This window comes from Dipodomys ordii, unplaced genomic scaffold (assembly GCF_000151885.1).
Source record: "Dipodomys ordii isolate 6190 unplaced genomic scaffold, Dord_2.0 Scaffold32, whole genome shotgun sequence".
Classification (NCBI taxonomy): domain Eukaryota; kingdom Metazoa; phylum Chordata; class Mammalia; order Rodentia; family Heteromyidae; genus Dipodomys; species Dipodomys ordii.
Genome location: NW_012267248.1, coordinates 428,765 through 439,417, shown reverse-complemented (window position 1 = coordinate 439,417; position 10,653 = coordinate 428,765). Strand labels below are relative to the sequence as shown.

Here is a 10,653-nt window from a genome sequence, read left to right as displayed (position 1 = left end):
TTAATGGGAATTGCATTGAATATATATATCAATTTTGGCAGTGTAGCCATTTTCACTATATTAATTCTGCCTTTCCAGGAACATGGGAGATCTTTCCATTTCCTGGTATCCTCTATGATTCCTTTGTTTAGGCTTTTATAGTTTTCATGAAGTAGACCCTTTACATCTTTGGTTAGGTTTATTCCTAGATACTTTATTTATTTATTTGAGTTTATTATGAATGGGGTTGTTTCCTTGATTTCCCTTTCTGCTTGTAGATTTTTGGTGGACAGAAAGGTGACTGATTTTTGTGTGTTAATTTTGAATCCTGCTACTTTGCTGAAGTGATTTGTAAGCTCTAAGAGTTTGAGGATGGAGCCTTTGGGATCATTAAAGTATAAAATCATGTCATCTGCAAAAAGAGATAGTTTCACTTCTTCCTCCCCTATGCAGATCCTTTTAATGTCTTTTTCTTGCGTTATTTTTCTGGCTAAAGATTCAAGAACTATATTGAATAGGAGTGGAGAGAATGGGCATCCTTGCCTTGTTCCTGTTTTTAGGGGAATTGGTTGTAGTTTTTCCCCTTTAAGTGTAATATTGGCTATTGGTCTGTCATATAAGGCTTTTATTGTTTTAAGGAATGTTCCTTCTATTCTTATTTTTTCCAGAGCTTTTAACACGAATGAGTGTTGTATTTTATCAAAAGCCTTTTCTGCATCAATGGAGATAATCATGTGGTTCTTGACCTTGGATCTGTTGATACGATGGATTACATTTATTGGTTTACATATGTTAAATCATCCCTGCATCTCTGGGATGAAGCCTACTTGGTTGTAGTATATGATTTTTTATGTTTCTGGATTCTGTTAGCTAGAATTTTGTTAAGGATATTTGCATCTGTGTTCATCAACGAGATTGGTTTGTAGTTCTCTTTTTTGTTCATCAACGAGATTGGTTTGTAGTTCTCTTTTTTGTTGGGTCTTTGCCTGGTTTGGGGATGAGTGTGATATTGGCTTCATAGAATTGAGTTTGGGATTGCTCCCTCTGCTTCTATTTCTCTGAAGAGTTTGAGGAGAATGGGTATTAGTTCCTCTTTAAAGTTCTTATAGAATTCTGTAGTGAATCCATCTGGTCCTGGGCTTTTCCTTGTTGGAAGATTTCTGATTTCTTCCTCTATATCATTGTAGGTTATTGGCATATTTAATTGATTTATTTATTCTTGGTTCAGTTTAGACAATTTGTATTTCTCTACTAATTCATCCATTTCTGCTAGATTTTCCTTCCTTTGTGAGTATAGAGTCTGGAAATATTTGTTTATAATTGTTTGGATGTCTTGGATGTTCCTGTGGCATCTTTGATCTTATTGATTTGGGTCTCCTCTCTTCTTTTTGTAGATAATCTTGCTGGTGGTTTTTTTAAACCAGCTTTTTGTTTTATTAATTTTATTCATAGTTTTCTTATACTCTATCTTGTAAATTTTGGCTTTTATTTTGATTATCTCATTCTGTCTAACAACTTTAGGCTCATCTTTTTCTTGTGTCTCTATCAGTTTTAGTTGCATCATGACATTGTTTATTTGGTTTGTCTCTGTTTTCTTGATGTGAGCACTGAGAGCAATAAACTAGCCCCTCAGGACTGCTTTCACTGTGTCCCACAGGTTTCTTTATGATGTGTCTTAGTTTTCATTGAATTGTAGAAACTTTGTAATTTCTTCTCTAATTTCTTCTGCGACCCATGTGTTGTGCAGCAGTATGCTGTTTAATTTCCATTTGAGTTTCTTTTTTACTGTATGCATTGCTATTGAGAACTAGTTTGATTCCACTATGGTCAGATAAAATACAGGGACTTATACTGATATTCTTGTATTTGCTTAAATTCCTTGTGTGAACTAAGACACGATCTATCTTAGAAAAAGTTCTATGGGCTGCTGAGAAGAATACGTAGTTGTTGTTGGGTGGAAAACTTTGTATATCTCAGTGAAGTCTGCTTGAGATATGACATCATTTAATTCAGAGACTTCTTTGCCAGTTCTTTGGTTGGTAGACCTGTCCTTTGGTGAGAGTGGAGTATTAAAGTCTCCTAGTATTATTGTATTTGGATCCATCATTTCCTATAAATCTGAGAGTATTTGCTTAACATATTTGTGTGCACCTATGTTTGGGATGTATAGATTGAAAATGGTGACATCCTCTTCTTGGACTGTTCCCTGTATTATTATGTATTGACCTTCTTTGTCTTTTCGTAGTGATTTTAGTATAAAGTTTATTTTGTCAGATATCATAATTACAACTCCTGCTCTCTTGCTGGGGGCATTTGCATGGTAGATCTTCCTCCATCCTTTCACTCGGAGTTTGATTTTTTTTCAGTTTACTCTTCCATAAAATCAGTTTTTTTTTCTGTACATACTTTTTTGGTTTTGTTTTTTTTTATTTTGAAAATACTGTATAGAGGGGTTACAATTACATGGGCAAGATAATGAGTACATTTCTTATCAAGCATTGTAGCCTCCTCCTTTGTTTCCCCTTCCCATGCCTTCCCATTCCCCCCGCCCCCATCTAACCCTCCCCCTCCACCAAAGTTGTAAAGTTCGTTTTTCTACATAATGACTTGTACATCTCATTGTTGCAATGGATCCACCGTATCCCTATTTAAACAATTTGTTTTCCCTTCCCCTCCACAAATTATACCAACCTCAAATACAGTGAAAGCAGGGGTTATACCATAGGGGAGGGACATACAAAGCAACAAAGAAATAATCTTATAAATGTGTTAGAAACAATCACCTGAAAGAAAAAAAACATTTGAATATCTTAGGGTTCATTTCCCTAACATCAACTTATCTGACCTTTTCTGCTTGGCTCATACATATACTAGTTATTGCAAATAAGGGAAATCATGGGACCTATGTTTCTTTGGGCCCGGCTTACTTCACTTAATATAATTTTTTCCAAGTCTTTCCATTTCCTAACAAATGGGGCAATGTCATTCTTTCTGATGGAGGCATAGAATTCCATTGTTTATATTATACCACATTTTCTTGATCCATTCATCTACTGAGAAGAATCTGGGTTGGTTCCATATCTTAGCTATGGTAAATAATGCTGCAATAGGGCTGGGAAGGTGGCTCAGTGGTAGAGTGCTTGCCTTGCATGCCTGAGGCCCTGGGTTTGATTCCTCAGTACCACATAGACAAAAAGAAAAAAGCCGGAAGTGGCGCCGTGGCTCAAGTGGTAGAGCGCTAGCCTTGAGCTGAAGAGCTGAGGGACAGCGCCCAGGCCCAGAGTTCAGGCCCCATGACTGGACCAAAAAAAAAGTAATAATAATTGTGCAATAAACATAGTCATGCTGGTAGCTTTAGTGTGGCCTTCTTTGTGATCATTTGTGTAAATGCCCAAAAGTGGGATTGCTGGGTCATAGAAGAGTTCTATGTGGAGTCTTTTGAGGAGTTTGCTTTTATCTTTGGCTGTGAGGTGGGTCTCTTGAAGACAGAAATGATGGATCTTGTTTTCTGATTCAATGTTAAGTTCTTTTTCTTTTGATTTTCTATTTATGGTTACTATAGAGAGGCGTATTGTATTTCCTGCCATTTTCTATTTTGCTAAGTTTTCCTTCTTTCCTTTCCTCCTGTGTTTACTAAGTTGGTCTTCTAATGATTTCTATCTAGTTTGGATCCCTGTTATTGAATTCTTTCTTCGGATTGTAATCCTGCTCTTTATATTCTTTGTAATGCTGGCTTATTGGCTGTGAATTCATTTAGTTTTTCTTTACTATTAAAAATTTAAAAATTTTAGTTTCTCCCTCAAATGTGGATGCTAGCTTTGCTGGATATACCAGTCTGGGCTGGCAGTTGTTGGTTCTCAAAGCTCAGATGGTACTTACCCAGGCTTTTCTTGCATTCATTGTTTGTGTGGAGAGATCTGCAGTAATTCTAATTTTTTTCCCGTTGTAGTATAGCTCCTTCTTTGCTTTTGCTGCATGCAAGATTGCTTCTTTATTGCTAAAATCTAGCATTTTCACTACAATGTGCCCAGCAGTGTTCCTCCTGGGATCTTGCTTGTTAGGTGTTCTGTAGGCCTCTGTTATGTAGGTAAGATTTTTCTCTTTTAAGACTGGGGAAATTTCCAGTGATGATCTTATTGAATAAGTGTTGCATTCCTTTATTTTGGTATTCCTCCCCTTCATCCACCCCAATTATATGAAGATTAAATTTCTTGGCACTGTCTGGTTGTTCTTGGGCTTCCTTTTAGCATGTATTGAGTGTTTATTCCATATCTGTATCTTTTTTTCTCCAGTGCCTGCATTTTTGTCTTCAGTATCTGTTATTCTATTTTCCATTTATTCTACTAACTGTGGCTTCCATTGTTGTTTGCATGGAGGAAACTGAATTTTGCATAGAGGAGATTGAGCCATTTATAATTTCCATGTCATTCCTTAGAGTACTAATCTCATCTTTTAGTGAGGTGTGTACTGCATCTATTTTTGAGTGTATTTCTAGTTTGAATGTCTGGATCTTTTTTGATAGATCATTCCTGATCTATTTCCCATTTTAATTGTTGAGTCATTCCCTCTATCATCTCTTGGATGTAGCATTTTTCTTCCATTTCTTTTTTGCTTCCACTGGTGTTCTCTCCTGTGTGGTTGCTGGCCTTTGAGTCTGGTTTACTAACTTGGCTATTGATGAATTTTCTAACTTTCCAATGTGAGTTTTGCATGTGGATTCAGGGATTATTGGAGACCAATTCCAGACCCTGATTGTTCTGGTCACTAGGTGGCTACCTTTGCTTGGTTCTGGATTTGTGCCTGGATCAATTGATCTAACTGGCTCTCAGCACTGGGATAGTTGAGAGCATTTTACCTGGTCTGAGGTCCTGTTGTGGGAGGACTGCTTTCCAGCTGCTGGTCTGACTCACATAGGTCTTACTCCTGTTAGTTTGTGGTGGGCAGACACACTCCTCCTTCTGTTGGGGTGTGCACTCAGATCCTGACCAGTCAGGGCAGGTAGTTAAGATAGTTAGGGTTCCTGCCTGGGACACAGGTAGGGATCCTTCAACTGCCTACTAGATATTCTAAGCAGTTCCTGCCTTTAGTCAAGGAACAGCCGCCTAGACTGCTTGTGTTACCTCTCAGCTGTACTCTTGATCAAGCCTGGCCGGCTGGGTCCACTTGCACACTGGTGCACTTGCACAGCTCCCAGCTTCCTTAGGACCTGTAGTCCCGATAGTGATGGGGGCCAAGTCAAGTTCTCTGGGGTTGCCACCAGTGCTGGTCTCCTGTGGCGGGGGAGGCTTAGGTGGGGGGGTGTCCCCTGTGGGATACTCACTTACCCTGGTACTGGTTGGGAGTTGTCCAGCGGTGCTGGCAGATGGCTGGTTTTGTATGTTGTAGGTTGCTGATCAACACCATGTTCAATGTTTGTAGTGATGATTGTGGGCTATGCTGGGTGGTGGTGCAGGCTGGGTCTGTTTCACAGCCTTTACTACTGTTTATATTGTCCTGTTTGGTGTCACAGGTCTGGGGTTCCTCACCACTGCTGCCGGGCTCTGAGCTGGACTGCTTCCATGGGCCAGTGCAGGGAGGCACAGGGTTGCGCTGTGAGTCTGGGGTCCTTCACTACTGTTGCTGTTACCTTGGCAGCTGTTGCTGTACGGGCCTGGGTTGCTTACACAGGCCTGTGTAGAGAGATACCTCAGGGCACTGTGAGTCTGGGGTAGTTTGCTGCCACCATCACAGTCTGCCCTGAACTAGGTTGGGTTGCTTTCACAGGCTGGGGGGGGGGGCAGGAGAGGCGCCAAGGGCCTAGGGTCATTTGCCACTGCTGTTGCCACCACTCCAGGCTGGGTTGGGCTGCTTATGCAGGCCGAAGCAGGGAGGCACTGTGCCCCGCAGCAAGTATGGGGTTGCCCGGGTGGGCCCCATTGCTTACGAGGGCCGGTGCAGAAAGGTCTGGGGTCTGCAAGTCTGGGGTCATTTGCTACCCCGCTGCAGTCACTGCAGCCTGGATCTGGGTTGGGTTTGGATTGCTTTGGTGGGTGGGGTGGGCGGCGAGAAGGGCAGGGCTAAGAAGTCTAGGGTCATTCCCTGCTGCTACTGGCACCCGCTGTGGCTGCTGCTGTCAGGCTAGGCTAGGCAGCTTATGCAGGCCAGTGCAGGGAGGTGCTATGCCCCACAGAGTCTGGGGTCGTCCTGGGTTGGGCTCGCTGCTTATAAGGCCGGGGCAGAAAGGCGCAGACCTGCGCTGCTGCGAGCCTGGGGGTGTTTGCTGGCACCACTGCTGTTGCCACCACCTGGCCTGGGCTGGGCAGTTCCCTTGGGCTGGTGCAGAGATTGAGCTGGGTTTTTCCCACTGGCCGATGAAGGCTTGGAGTCGTTAGCCACCACCGCCGCTCCAGGCTGGGCTGGGTTGTTCCTGCAGGCTGGTGTGGAGAAGCAGTGTGCTGTGCATCTGGGGTTCATCATCACTGCCGCTGCTGTCACTACTGTCAGCTGCTGCTCCGGGCTGGGCTGTTTACACCTACAAGGCAGAGGCGCTGCGCCGTGGGGGGTCTTTGTGTGGGTTTTGTGTTCCGAGTTTTCTGGGTTGGTACCGGCTCTTGGGAGTCTTCTGGAATCCTTGGTATTGTGGCTCTGTGTCCCTGATGGGTCCTGAGCCAGGCCGCTTGAGCGGCTTGGTACGGAGCCCTGCCAACAGCAAGGGGTGAGGGAAGGGTTTTCCTGCTTTGTGTAGGTTCTGGAGTTTTTCCTTTTTCTTTTTTTCACTTCCTGTATCTCTCTGAGTAATTGCCTTTTTGTTGTTGTTGGTCTTTTGAAGAAATGGAGCATTGAATTCTGAACTCTGTATTTTGTTGGAGAGAGCTGTGGTGTTTTCCTACTGCTGTTCCATCACCATCTTGGCCCCTCTTGAAAATATTTTTAAAAGCTTGAAAAATATAATATATTGGTTTTTTTTGTGTGTGAAAATACCATAGAGAGGGGTTACAATTACATGGGCAAGGTAATGGTATATTACTTATCAAGCATTGTTGCCTCCTTTGTTTCCCCTTCCCATCCCTTCCCATCTCCCACACTCCCCTACCCCCCCAGCCCACCCCAAATATAATATATTGTATTGAAGAATAAATTACCAAAAGATGTAGAAACAATATAACTAAATGTATGAAATAATGCCTACAAATGTAAATGCAGGTTGGCAAGTGTAGCTAAGTGGTAGAGCACTTTACTTGCTTGGCACTTCTTTCTTTTGAAAAAATAATTGAAAATATTACATGCAATTTAAAGGCATAATATATATAATTATAGGAAATGTATGAAATAATTTTTGTGGTATACATATTTTTACAGTTTTTTCCCACAAATAAGTACAGGTATAGATCAATTAGAAAGTTTTATCTACTTTTGTAGATTTAGGAGAATAAAGTATAAAATATGAAGATCACTATCTTCCACTTTACATTTGTCTGGTCAGCACTGGCTCATTATGACCAGCTAGCTCCTTGTGTTCATACTTACATCTGAACTAGGTATGGTATAAGTGCTTGATGCAAGAGAAGTAGGAGCTGAGAGGACGGTATACAAAAGATGGCAATTCTTCTCAAGAGTGATTATCTGCCACTCTCATTGCTTAATCTAGGAAAGAATAGGCTAATAAATGGGGACGAGAATTGTATTGTTACATAAAATCATATTTGCATGGCTGCTTTTGGACTCAGGTAAGAGCTTCTTTATTTTCATATTGGTTGTGCTTTTCTGTAGAAAATGTAATGGAGGGCTGGGAAGGTGGCTCAGTAGTAGAGTGCTTGCCTTGCATGCCTGAGGCCCTGGGTTTGATTCCTCAGCACCACATAAGCAAAAAGAAAAAAGCCGGAAGTAGCGCTGTGGCTCAAGTGGTAGAGTGCTAGCCTTGAGCTGAAGAGCTGAGGGACAGCGCCCAGGCCCAGAGTTCAGGACCGGACCCCCCCCCAAAAAAAGAAAATGTAATGGAACAAGAGAGTATTGGACTACTGCCAAAAGACAGCCCCATCTAACCATGAGCTGGCTATTTGAACCTACATTTATGGACCTTTGTATACTTTCCTGACATTGAGGAAGATTATGCCAGACAAATCTTCAAAAATGATTCCAGTACTTGCATTATACTGTGTGCTGCCCTGCCAGGCAGTTGATGCCCCAGTTTCTTCTACTTAAACCTGTAAAAATGTAACTGCAATGAGGAGCTTAATTAGCTTCTTAAATTCTGGAAGTCAATGCCGGTCAACATTTCAGCTCTATCAGACCAGGAGAAACCATGATCACTCCCAAAGGTAGGAGACTCTGGATTCTCTCTTCAGATCATACAGTTCTGTGGCAGGACCTTTATCCATCAGATTTTCCCACTGAAAGGCAGCCTTTCACAGGGTTTGATGGGATTTAGAAGCTCACAGCAATTCCCCTGGCTTCAGTTGGCTTGCTTTGAGTGACTTAATCCAAACCTCAGTTACCAGTTATAAGGGCCCTTCAATATTCATTTGTTGACTTTGTCAACAGCACAGATGCCCAAAACATCAGTGGGCTTGGGGGAGATTTTTTTGTCAGGTCATTTTTCTTTCCTCTGTTTTCAGAAAGAGATAAAAAGGTCAGTGGATGAAATGGCTCATTATCCTATAGGAAGCCATTTATCAGAAAAGGTTTGGGAGCTCCTTGGTTTTCATTTTTGTCCATTTAGCATATTGGAAATTATTCCTTCTGAGTGCTTCAGCCCATTATTTCATTTATTCTCCAAAGACTGAGATTAGAGTAGAAGCTTCCAAGAAGTTTGTCTTTTATTCAGCATGGGCTGAATAAAATGAGGTAGAGAAATGAGATTTGGGAGCTCCTTGGTTTCCATTTATGTTCATTTAGAGTATTGGATAATTATTCCTTCTGAGTGCTTCAGTCCATTAATTCATTTATTCTCCAAGGACTGAGATTAGACTACAAGCTTCACAGAAGCTTTGTCTTTTATTCAGCATGGCTGAATAAAATGAGGTAGAGAAAATGAGGTTTGACATCAGAGAAGCCTTGATTTGAGGCTTCCTTCCAGCATTTACTTGGACAACAATGTTGCTGTTGTGGGAGTTCCTGGCTCACTTTAAGCTTTTAGAAATATGTACAGAACTAGTCCTCTGGATTCCCCCACCAGTGCACAGAGACTTGAGTAAAAGTGATTATGACATTATTTAGAGCATTGTTCCAGTATGCGAATGGGTGTTCGTGTGTGTGTGTGTGTGTGTGTGTGTGTGTGTGTGTGTGCCTATTTGTGTGAAGCCACCTGAAATAGTATTTTTATAATTAGGAAGGCCCTGTCTCTACCTCTGGACCTCTTGTTAGCCTACTCATAGATGAAGATCATGTTTGGTAATTCATACAGGGTTACTTCTCAAGCACTCTAGAGAGTTAGGAATATTATTTTTATTTGGCCTAATGGATGAGTGGACTGGGCTCAAGGAGCTAATACGCAGAACCTGAACTTAGATTTGAGCCCTTAGTCTCTATGAAAAATGAGTTACAACTCAGAAAATTTGACTATTTTCATGTAGTTAGCAATAGGCAGAAATGAGATTCCAACACATCTTTCTGACTTCCGGCTCAGGACAATTTTCGTTATGTCTGATAATCACCTATCATTGCATTGGAAGCTCATTTTAGAGCTAACTTTTATATTACAACTTCTAAATGGAGAGTTTGAATTCAAGCTCAGATGTGTTATTCTTACCTTACTGTTCATTTCTGGTCCAGAATTGTCCAGCGTAGCTAAACAATATTCTGGTGAAAGTGTGCCTTGAAAAATAATGAATAAATGTTAATGTGAAGAGAAGGGAGAGAACATGTATGTATGTTTGTTTGTTCTAGTACTGGGGATTAAACTCAGGAACTCCCATTGTCAATTGGCTTTTTTACTTGGACCTGTGCTCTGTCACTTGAGTCACACAAGTTTCCTCTTTCCTCCTTTCCTCCACCTCTTCCTTCCTCCCTCCCTTCCTTCTTCCTTTTTGAGGAAAGAATATTTCAAAAGAGAATCAGGAAGATTCACGGTTGTGTGGGAAGGAACACCTGGATCATGGAGTTAGGGAGGATGGTATGAGATAGGTAGGCCATCCATGGATAGGCTTCAGGCCAGATTCATGGGAAGGATGAAATGAGAGCTCTAGTAGTATTTATAAGGGACAGATGGAGATTGGGGAAAGACTGAAAGACCCTACAGGGTCTGCTGAGCCTTAACAGTGGTGATGGAAGAGATGGTAAATTATGGTGTTAGAATGAAGACTTGAACTTGAACAAAATAGCAAGCAGAAAACAGAGGACAGTTGCTTCCAAGAACATTGCAAAGGCAAAATCTGTAATACTTAATAATTTGTTAGATATGGAAAGAGGCATTGATGGGAGACTCCAGAAATACTGAGTTTTCTAGCCTGAGTAATTGAGAAAATGGTACTGACAATGGCTAAGATAGAGCAGGACAAAGAATACCTGTTTAGGAATGAAAGGATTGTTTTGGGCAAAAGCAGAGCAATAACTGTGTAAAGATATTGACAGTCTCCATGAAGGGTGGGTCAGAAAGGTTGAGAGTTCTATTCCATTGGTCCTGAGGTCTGTTCTTATGCCAATACCAAGCTGTTTTGATTACTATGGCTTTATAGTAGAGTTTGAAATTTGGTATTG

At 41.4% G+C, this 10,653-nt stretch overlaps 1 pseudogene; it reads right to left on the bottom strand.

Annotated features, from left to right (window-relative positions):
- Positions 1 to 6,180: 6,180 nt before the first annotated feature.
- The window catches only part of LOC105985884, a 77,753-nt pseudogene continuing 73,280 nt past the window's right edge, over positions 6,181 to 10,653 (bottom strand).